Genomic DNA, 11,005 nt, shown 5'->3' with positions numbered 1-11,005 from the left:
AAAACTTTTGAGGCCTGGTGACGCCCATGGCGGCCATCTGCAAAGCCGCCATTTTGAATTCAACTTTACTTTTTTTTCAATGGGAAGGGGGTCCTGTTACACATCAATCACATAGAGAATTGCACAAGAAAAACAATGGCGAGCTCATTTTTAACATAGCTTTTATTTATCGAGTTATTGACACATTTGTGACATGGAGCAACGACCATAACCCACTAAAGGATGTCCTCAAAGTGCTGCCCATTGTGTTGAATTGTCAACGCGATTCTCTTCTCCCACTCTTGACACACCGAGAGAAATACCTCAGATCCATAATGTGGGGCACCTGAAACAACGGATACAGGAGGTCTGTGGTAGCATTTCTTCTGCGGTATTGCTCTCGGTGTGTTAAGAGTGGGAGAAGAGAATCGCGTTGACAATGGGCAGCACTTTTGCACATCCTTTAGTGTTTTACTGTTGTTGCTCATCTTACAAACGTGATAATGAATAAAGCTACGTTGAAAATGAGCACACCATTGTTTTTCTTGTGCAGTTCTGTGTTTGATGTGTCACATGATCCCCTTCTCATTTGAAAAAAGTAAAGTTGAATTCAAAATGGCGGCTTTGCAGATGGCCGCCACGGGCGTCACCCGGCCTCAAATGTTTGGCCCCTCCCATGTACTAATATGCCACAAACGGTAAGGTGATATCAGCAACCACTTCCATGTTATCAGGGTGTATCCATACTTAAGGCCCACCCTGTAGAACTGGATTCTAAAGATCTGTTAAAGAATCCAAAGTAGTGAACTCAATGTGTGCCATTACACCCTTTCAAATGTAAGATTTTAAAGGGTTTTTACACCTTAATGGAAAATCATTTTAGTATGAGTAATGCTCCAATTTGATTTGCTCACACTGCAATTATTAAAGGGAATCTTGTCAGCAGATTTTTGTTATATATTCTAAGAGTAGCATGATGTAGAGGAAGAGCTCCTGAGTCCAGGGATGTATCACTTACTAGGGTGCATTTTACAACAGTGGTACCTTGCTTAACGAGAACAATCCATTCTGGGACTGTGCTTGTTAATCAAGTTACTCGTTCAGCAGAGCAAGATTTCTCATAGGAAATCATTGCAATGCTGACGATCCGTTCCACAACGTGTTAAATGTCCCATCCTGGCCCCCTATTGTCATTCCACACACGCACAAACACACACACACACACACACACACACACACACATACATACAAACACACACAAACATGCACAAGCACGCACGCAAACGCACACATTATATGCTCACCTTACCTTCCGTTCCATCGCCGGTCTCCTGGGACTTGTTGTTCTGCGGTACGGGCTGTGTATCAGGTAACCATAACGACGAGGGCGGAACTTCCTGCCAGAGCGCTGACGTCAAAGGCAGAGCCGCTTGCCTCTGATTGGCCAGCGCGCTGCCTTTGAGTAGCGGTGACAGGAACCAGGAAGTTCCTGCTTTGTCGCTATGGATGCAGATGCCTGGAGGGGAGCGGCGCACTACAGGACCCAGGAGACCAGCAATGAAACGGAAGGGACACATATTATATGCTCACCTTACCTTCCGTTCCACCGCCGGCCTCATGGTACTTGTAGTTCGCCGCGAGCTTGTCGCGATGTACCCGGGAACTACAAGTACCATTAGGCCAGCGATGGAACGGAAGGTAAGCATAATACTGCGTGTGTGTGTGTGTGTGTTTTTGTGCATACATGTGTGTGTTTGTGTGCTTACATGTGTGTGTTTGTGTGGACTGGAAGTGCGGGTCAGTGTGTGGTGGATGTATGAAACCGGAAGTGTGTGTGGTGAGGATTTCGCTCGTCCAGCAAAGCTTTCTCGTAAAGCGAAGAAAAAAAAAATTATTCAGCTCACCCGTATATGTATCCGCTCAGTTCAGGTGGGATGCAGGCAGTCCACCGGACAGGCAGGTCCGTAGAGGCAATAGCAAGGAGGAAGGACGGGACTCAGCACCAATTCCAGGATAGCAAAAAATATAAATCCAACGAAAAATATATAAATAATATATAAAAATGTAGAAACTTTATTCAATGATTAAAAATCCAAGAAAAACATCATCGGTTGCATGAAAACATCATGGCTTGACGCGTTTCGGACAGTTGGAATATAGATAAGTCCTTATGCTTATGATTAAGGACTTATCTATATTCCAACTGTCCGAAACGCGTCAAGCCATGATGTTTTCATGGAACCGATGATGTTTTTCTTGGATTTTTAATCATTGAATAAAGTTTCTACATTTTTATATATTTTTCGTTGGATTTATATTTTTTGCTATCCTGGAATTGGTGCTGAGTCCCGTCCTTCCTCCTTTCTCGTAAAGCGGGTTACAAATTTACAGAAAGCTTTGCTTGTTAAGCAAAATTCTCGTTGAGGGGGTTACTCGTTAAGCGAGGTACCACTGTATTTCAATAGTGTTTTATGAGCAGGAGATGATCACTACAGGACAAGCTGCCTCGTACCTGCTAGTCCAACCAACCACACCCCCACCACTAGCAGATTGCTGTCAATATACATTATAGACCAAAAGCTGCCAATAAAGAATATGGGCAGGATTATACACAGCTCAACATCTGAGCTCTGCTAGAGCTGAAAGAGAGAAAAATACTGCACCCAATAAACTAAGTGATACATCGCTGGAATCAGGGTCTATGTCCCAACCTCATGCTGTCTCCTGATGAATCCCCTTTAAACAGACAATAATTCTCATAGACAGGGGCTATTGCCAGCTTTTCATAGACCTACCCAACGTGTGAAGGTTAGACAAGCCGCGTTTAACTTTTTAATTATCGTGCTTTTTTTTTTTTTTAAATTTATTTTCACATTTTAAAGCTTTTATCTTTTTTGGAGTCAGGTGAAAAATTTTGAAATGCAAATCATATCCATATGAAAAGCTAACTTTGACTTGCCTGTACCCCAATATGCTGCAGTACCAGGCAACAGCACAGCCCAAACCAATTGGGGCTCGCTTCTCAGTCGTATATTTCTTTTGTTGCTATGAAAAACTGAAAGGGAAACCCATAAGAAAAGAGAAGCCACTGATTGCACAAATGTTTTGGGGGAAAAAAAAGTAGTAATTTTTTATTTTAGGTTTAGGTATTTGGACTGGGGCTGTATGCTTTTGGCCGTTGATGAGCCATGACAATATCAAGTGACACCCTGAAACAATCGTAAACAAAAATTGACAATGCAGTTTTGCTATGGTTGCCAAAGTTACCTTTTTTGTGGCAATCATCCTGCTATTTGTAGCGACTTATTTAGACTTCCAGCTTCTTGCACTGTATCCTTAGTCATATTGCTCAGGCTAATGGCTTATTCTGGTCCAAAATCAAGAAGCTTTATTAATTCACGTAGCTTAAATCTAGAACCGTGACTCCACAAATCCACCACAGCTTTTCGAACTAGATGGAAATCATGGCTTTAGAGTCAAATCTATTTTTATTATTTTTTTTAACACAGAAGAAACCTAACATACATTCGCAAACTGGCAGAGTTGGCACCACACATCCGATACTGAAACGATGTAGGTCTTAGGGCTGGTCAACGGCGATCCGGTTTCAAGAAAGACAACTCCCCGAGGTCCTCCTCCAGCTATTAAAGGGAACCTGTCACCACTTTTCTTTGTCGCTCTATTGGGAGACCCAGACAATTGGGTGTATAGCTACTGCCTCCGGAGGCCACACAAAGTATTACACTTAAAAGTGTAAGGCCCCTCCCCTACTGCCTATACACCCCCCGTGGGATCACGGGCTCCTCAGTTTTCATGCTTTGTGCGAAGGAGGCTGACATCCACGCATAGCTCCACTGTTTAGTCAGCAGCAGCTGCTGACTATGTCGGATGGAAGAAAAGAGGGCCCATACTAGGGCCCCCAGCATGCTCCCTTCTCACCCCACTTTTGTCGGCGGTGTTTGTTAAGGTTGAGGTACCCATTGCGGGTACGGAGGCTGGAGCCCACATGCTGCTTTCCTTCCCCATCCCCTTAGGGCTCTGGGTGAAGTGGGATCCTACCGGTCTCCAGGCACAGGAGACCGTGCTCCGTCCACAGCCCCTGGGAATCTGCTGGACATGGAGCTGAGTATCGTCAGGGACAGGGCCCTGCTACATTAAGGTACTCTGTGTCCCTGTACAAATCGCGCACACACACACCAGCTTTGCTGGGTGTGTTAGTGCGCCGGGGGCAGCAGCGCGGCGCGCTTGTGCTATTACTCACTGCAGCTTTGCTGAGTGAGTTTATGTATTAGGAACTGCCGCGCCGGCCGCTGCTGGCGGGTTTTTACACTGCGGCGCGGCTGGGACTTGTGGTGCGCCGGGGACTTCCGCGCTGGCCGTGCTTATACGGCGGCCGCGCTTATAAATCGAGTCCCCGGCTTTTGCGGCCTAGTTTCCTTTCGTTCCCGCCCCCAGGCCTGCCAGTCAGAGGAAGGGCGGGACGCTGTTCAGAACGTCAGCGCCGAGGGCTGGAGTCTGCTTAGCATACTCCAACCCCTTTCACTGGGCACAGTGGGACGCCAGTTTCCCGCACTTTTGTCTGGGGCACGCCCACGGCCCACCCCTCTTCACAGGACGCCGGCAGCCATTCCTGTTTGCAGTCTCAGTGGAGAAGGGAGACAAGCTCTGGGAGACCCAGACACGGGATTCTGGCGACCACACACCCGCTTTGAGCGGGCGGTAAGCGGCACCTCGGGTGCTGACCCCACTAGTGCCGAAGTGTTCATTTGTACTTTATGCTTGTATGCTATACATTGCACTGTACGGTCGCTATTCTTGGCTATATACCCTCCTAGTTTGCTAGACAACAGCATGTCTTCCGCAAAAAGCAAGGGGGCCAAGGCACAGGCTTTCTATGCTACCTGTACCGCATGTGAGGCTGTTCTACCGGCTGGTGCCACTGACCCCCATTGTGTGCAATGTTCGGCCCCTGTGGCACTTGCTCAGCCGGGGCCTCTGCTAGAGGTGGCCCAAGGAGAACCACCTGTGAACACTGTCCAGGTGACAGGGACAGAGTTTGCAGTTTTTGCTGATAGATTGTCGGTGACTATGACTAAAATCCTTGAGACTTTGCAGTCCAGACCGGTAACTCAGACCATGGGCACTGTTGATTCAATGCTCCCTGGCCCCCCTCATTTGGAACAAATCCGTGCTCCGGGGGGGTCCCATGCATCCCGGGGTGACTGCTCTGACACGGACGACAGTCCCAGACAGCCTAAGCGAGCTCGCTGGGAGCGACCCTCGACTTCATCACACTGGTCAGGGTCCCAGCAGGAGGACTCTCTATATGATGAGGCAGAGGTAGCTGATCAGGATTCTGATCCTGAGACCGATACACCTGATGGGGACGCAATAGTGAATGATCTCATAGCGTCCATCAATAAAATGTTGGATATTTCTCCCCCAGCTCCTCCAGTGGAGGAGTCAGCTTCACAGCAGGAGAAATTCCATTTCAGGTATCCCAAGCGTAAATTGAGTACTTTTCTGGACCACTCTGACTTTAGAGAGTCAGTCCAGAAACACCACGCTTATCCGGATAAGCGTTTCTCCAAACGTCTTAAGGATACACGTTATCCCTTTCCCCCTGACGTGGTCAAGAGCTGGACCCAGTGTCCAAAGGTGGATCCCCCAATCTCCAGGCTTGCGGCTAGATCCATAGTTGCAGTGGAAGATGGGGCTTCACTTAAAGATGCCACTGACAGACAGATGGAGCTCTGGTTGAAATCCATCTATGAAGCTATCGGCGCGTCGTTTGCTCCAGTATTCGCAGCTGTATGGGCACTCCAAGCTATTTCAGCTGGTCTTGCGCAGGTTGACACTGTCACACGTACATCTGTTCCGCAAGTAGCGTCCTTAACCTCTCAAATGTCTGCATTTGCGTCTTACGCTATTAATGCTGTCCTGGACTCTACGAGCCGTACGGCAGTGGCGTCCGCCAACTCCGTGGTTTTACGCAGAGCCTTGTGGTTAAGGGAATGGAAGGCAGATTCTGCTTCCAAGAAGTGCTTAACCAGTTTGCCATTTTCTGGTGACAGACTGTTTGGTGAGAGATTGGATGAAATCATTAAACAGTCCAAGGGTAAGGATTCATCCTTACCTCAGCCCAGACCAAATAAATCCAGAGCACCAGCGTTTTCTACGCTTCGTTATAGGAGACGAACACCTTCAGTTCGTAGCCCTGCCTTTCGGTCTGGCGACAGCCCCAAGGGTCTTCACCAAGGTCATGGCAGCAGTAGTAGCAGTCCTGCACTCTCAGGGTCACTCTGTGATCCCTTACTTGGACGATCTACTTGTCAAGGCACCCTCTCAAGAGGCATGCCAACACAGCCTGAACGTTGCGCTGGAGACTCTCCAGAGTTTCGGGTGGATCATCAACTTTTCAAAGTCAAATCTCACCCCGACCCAATCGATAACATACCTTGGCATGGAGTTTCATACTCTCTCAGCGATAGTGATGCTTCCGCTGGACAAACAGCGTTCACTACAGACAGGGGTGCAATCTCTCCTTCAGGGCCAGTCGCACCCCTTGAGACGCCTCATGCACTTCTTGGGGAAGATGGTAGCAGCAATGGAGGCAGTCCCTTTCGCGCAGTTTCATCTGCGTCCACTACAATGGGACATTCTCCGCCAATGGGACGGGAAGTCGACGTCCCTAGACAGGAACGTCTCCCTTTCTCAGGCGGCCAAGGATTCTCTTCAGTGGTGGCTTCTTCCCACCTCATTGTCAATAGGAAAGTCTTTCCTACCCCCATCCTGGGCGGTGGTCACAACGGACGCGAGTCTATCAGGGTGGGGAGCAGTTTTTCTCCACCACAGGGCTCAAGGTACGTGGACTCAGCAAGAGTCCACCCTTCAGATCAATGTTCTGGAAATCAGAGCAGTGTATCTTGCTCTACAAGCCTTCCAGCAGTGGCTGGAAGGCAAGCAGATCCGAATTCAGTCGGACAACTCCACAGCGGTGGCATACATCAACCACCAAGGAGGGACACGCAGTCGGCAAGCCTTCCAGGAAGTCCGGCGGATTCTGACGTGGGTGGAAGACACGGCATCCACCATATCCGCAGTTCACATCCCGGGCGTAGAAAACTGGGAAGCAGACTTCCTCAGTCGCCAGGGTATGGACGCAGGGGAATGGTCTCTTCACCCGGACGTGTTTCAGGAAATTTGTCGCCGCTGGGGGATGCCGGACGTCGACCTAATGGCGTCCCGGCACAACAACAAGGTCCCGGCCTTCATGGCACGGTCTCACGATCTCAGAGCTCTGGCGGCGGACGCCTTAGTTCAAGATTGGTCGCAGTTCCGGCTGCCTTATGTGTTCCCACCTCTGGCGCTGTTGCCCAGAGTGCTACGCAAGATCAGGTCCGACTGCCGCCGCGCCATCCTCGTCGCTCCAGACTGGCCAAGGAGGTCGTGGTACCCGGATCTGTGGCATCTCACGGTAGGACAACCGTGGGCACTACCAGACCGGCCAGACTTGCTGTCTCAAGGGCCGTTTTTCCATCAGAATTCTGCGGCCCTGAGCCTGACTGTGTGGCCATTGAGTCCTGGATCCTAGCGTCTTCAGGATTATCTCAAGAGGTCATTGCCACCATGAGACAGGCTAGGAAACTAACCTCTGCCAAGATCTACCACAGGACGTGGAAGATATTCTTAGCTTGGTGCTCTGCTCAGGAAGTTTCTCCCTGGCCATTTGCATTGCCTACTTTTCTTTCCTTCCTGCAATCCGTGTTGGAAAAAGGTCTGTCGCTCGGCTCCCTTAAGGGACAAGTTTTGGCGCTTTCTGTATTTTTTCAGAAGCGCCTAGCACGACTTCCTCAGGTACGCACGTTCCTGCAAGGGGTTTGTCATATCGTCCCTCCTTACAAGCGGCCGTTAGAGCCCTGGGATCTGAACAGGGTTCTAATTGCTCTCCAGAAGCCGCCTTTCGAGCCTATGAGGGATGTTTCCCTGTCTCGCCTTTCTCAGAAAGTGGCCTTTCTAGTAGCGGTCACGTCTCTTCGGAGAGTGTCCGAGCTAGCAGCGCTGTCATGCAAATCTCCCTTCCTGGTGTTTCACCAGGACAAGGTGGTTCTGCGCCCGATTCCGGAGTTTCTCCCTAAGGTGGTATCCCCCTTTCATCTCAATCAGGATATCTCCTTACCTTCTTTGTGTCCTCATCCAGTTCATCAATGTGAAAAGGATTTGCATTTATTGGATCTGGTGAGAGCACTCAGAATCTACATTTCCCGCACGGCACCTCTGCGCCGCTCGGATGCACTCTTTGTCCTTGTCGCTGGCCAGCGTAAAGGGTCGCAGGCTTCCAAGTCAACCTTGGCTCGGTGGATCAAGGAACCAATTCTTGAAGCCTACCGTTCTGCGGGGCTTCCGGTTCCCTCACGGCTGAAGGCCCATTCTACCAGAGCCGTGGGTGCGTCCTGGGCATTACGGCACCAGGCTACGGCTCAGCAGGTGTGCCAGGCGGCTACCTGGTCGAGTCTGCACACTTTTACCAAGCATTATCAGGTGCATACCTATGCTTCGGCGGACGCCAGCCTAGGTAGACAAGTCCTTCAGGCGGCGATTGCCCACCTGTAGAAAAGGGCCGTTTTTACGGCCCTATCATGAGGTATTATTTTACCCACCCAGGGATTGCTTTTGGACATCCCAATTGTCTGGGTCTCCCAATAGAGCGACAAAGAAGAAGGGAATTTTGTTTACTTACCGTAAATTCCTTTTCTTCTAGCTCTAATTGGGAGACCCAGCACCCGCCCCTGTTTTTTTGTATACACATGTTGTTCAGGTTGAATGGTTTCAGTTCTCCGATATTCCTTCGGATTGAATTTGCTTAAACCAGTTTATTGGCTTTCCTCCTTCTTGCTTTTGCACTAAAACTGAGGAGCCCGTGATCCCACGGGGCGTGTATAGGCAGTAGGGGAGGGGCCTTACACTTTTAAGTGTAATACTTTGTGTGGCCTCCGGAGGCAGTAGCTATACACCCAATTGTCTGGGTCTCCCAATTAGAGCTAGAAGAAAAGGAATTTACGGTAAGTAAACAAAATTCCCTTCTTTTGCCCTATAAGCTGCGGCCACCACTACTGGGCTCTTATACACAGCATTCTAACATGCTGTATATAAGAGCCCAGGCCGCTGTGAGAACAAACACAAAAAACACTTTATAATACTTACCAAACGGTCGCGCGGTTGGCCATATGGGGGTCTCGGTTGTTCGGTGCTGGCGCCTGCTCTTTCGGCCATCTTCGTCCTCCTTCTGACTCCTGTGTGCATGATGCGTCTACGTCATACACACCGGTCCTGCACAGGTGCACTACAATACTTTGATCTGCCCTGCTCAGGGCAGATCAAAGTGCGTCTCAGGACCTGAGTGCCGGCGAGTGTGGATGACGTCGGACGCGTCATGCGCAGCGGCTAGAGAAGGTGGAGGACGAAGATGGCCGAAAGAGGTGGCACCAGAAAACTGAGACGCCCATCTGGCCAACTGAGCAACTGTTGGGTATGTATTATAAAGTGTGTTTTATGTTCTCACAGCCGCCTGGGCTCTTATATACAGCATGTTAGAATGCTGTATATAATAGCCCGGTGGTGGTGGCTGCAACTTATAGGCCAAAAAAGTGGTGACAGGTTCCCTTTAATATGCAAGTAACAACTCTCACACAACAAAACTACAGAAAGCACAAATCTGTCTAGAAAAAACTGACACAAAAATAAAATAGAAAAGAGAAATAATAGAGGAAAGAGTACAAAGAGAGGAGGAGGGGGGAACCAGTCCGCCCACTCAAGAGTTTCCAACAATCTCTCTGAATTCTGAGGATTCCAAAAACATGATCCACAAACCCCATACCCTGATACATTTTTCTGTGGACCCATTCAACTCTGCTTCATGGCTTATTTAGAAACATTTTATTTTCCATGTGAATGACATGCTTTCTTTCCTGTTAAGCATATAGGCACCATTTTATTCATATTCCCGTGGATGTGTCTGTGAAATTGCTGCGAGTTAAGTGCAGTGTTTGTATGTTACTTTTTATTTTATTGTTATTGACATGATTTTAGGTTTTTACTCCTTTCTGCTAGAAGAAATGTGTTCTTAGTTGGCTTTCCACTCTCGCCACTCTTGAACAATGAAACATTAACTTTTATCCTCTCCAGGCCCATTGAGCTGTCCATTTTCCATTTCTTTTGTAGGATTTAATTTTAGTCTTTTTAAGTCTAATCCTGCTGCCTATTGGACGTGCACAACTCCCTCTAAATCTGGCGTGGAAGGTATTTTGCAGTGTTGGCCATTGGCTGGGCAGTCACCACCTACCAGTGTGTTGTAGCTGTTTTGGGAAACATGACTTGACTTGCTAACATGCATGCTTGCCGAGCTCTGTAGACTGCATTGTGTGTACAAGATCTTGTTTCCTCAAATATTCTACTGCACTTAAAGGGGTTTTCCAGTCTGCAGTAAATATCACGTACCTACTGCAAAGGTGATAATTCTTGGAGTGGGTCTATGGCAGGGACAGTCAGACCCTTCACCTAGCTAGCATTGTCATTCACACAGACCATGAGTGAATCTGCTTAATGACATTCCATTCAATTCAGCTCAGCTCTCAACTTCCGGTACTCGGTGAGGATCCCAGTTGTGGCGCTCATACAATAATTACCTTTCCAGTAAATAGGTGATAATTGTAGAGTGAAAAACTCCTTTAAGATGTAAAAGATGAACCTACCGTACTTAATTTTTTTTCATGCTTCTCTATTAATTCAGGTAATTTTAATACATTTAATTTGTCATATCTCAGAGAAAACAAAACTGCAACCTATTGTGAGGCATTCACCTCCGACAGGCTCGATATATATGAGCGGAAGAGTTCTCGTCTGTTTGGGCAACTGTCCAGTGCCTAAGCGCTGACGGTAGTCTTAAATTTCCAGAGGCAGTAGTGCAACGTGTAGCGCCGTTTTTTTCCACCAGATTAATGGAAACCACTAGACCCCACTAGAGTCT

At 48.3% G+C, this 11,005-nt stretch overlaps 1 protein-coding gene across 3 annotated transcripts in view; it reads left to right on the top strand.

Moving 5' to 3' along the window:
- LOC142291709 (E3 SUMO-protein ligase RanBP2-like) overlaps positions 1 to 11,005 on the top strand; it is a 189,831-nt gene that overhangs the window by 122,333 nt on the left and 56,493 nt on the right. The window lies entirely within an intron of this gene.

This window comes from Anomaloglossus baeobatrachus, chromosome 2 (assembly GCF_048569485.1).
Source record: "Anomaloglossus baeobatrachus isolate aAnoBae1 chromosome 2, aAnoBae1.hap1, whole genome shotgun sequence".
In the NCBI taxonomy this organism is placed as follows: Eukaryota; Metazoa; Chordata; class Amphibia; order Anura; family Aromobatidae; genus Anomaloglossus; species Anomaloglossus baeobatrachus.
Note: the sequence above shows the minus strand (reverse complement) of the source record. Positions and strands in the feature narration are given on the sequence as shown.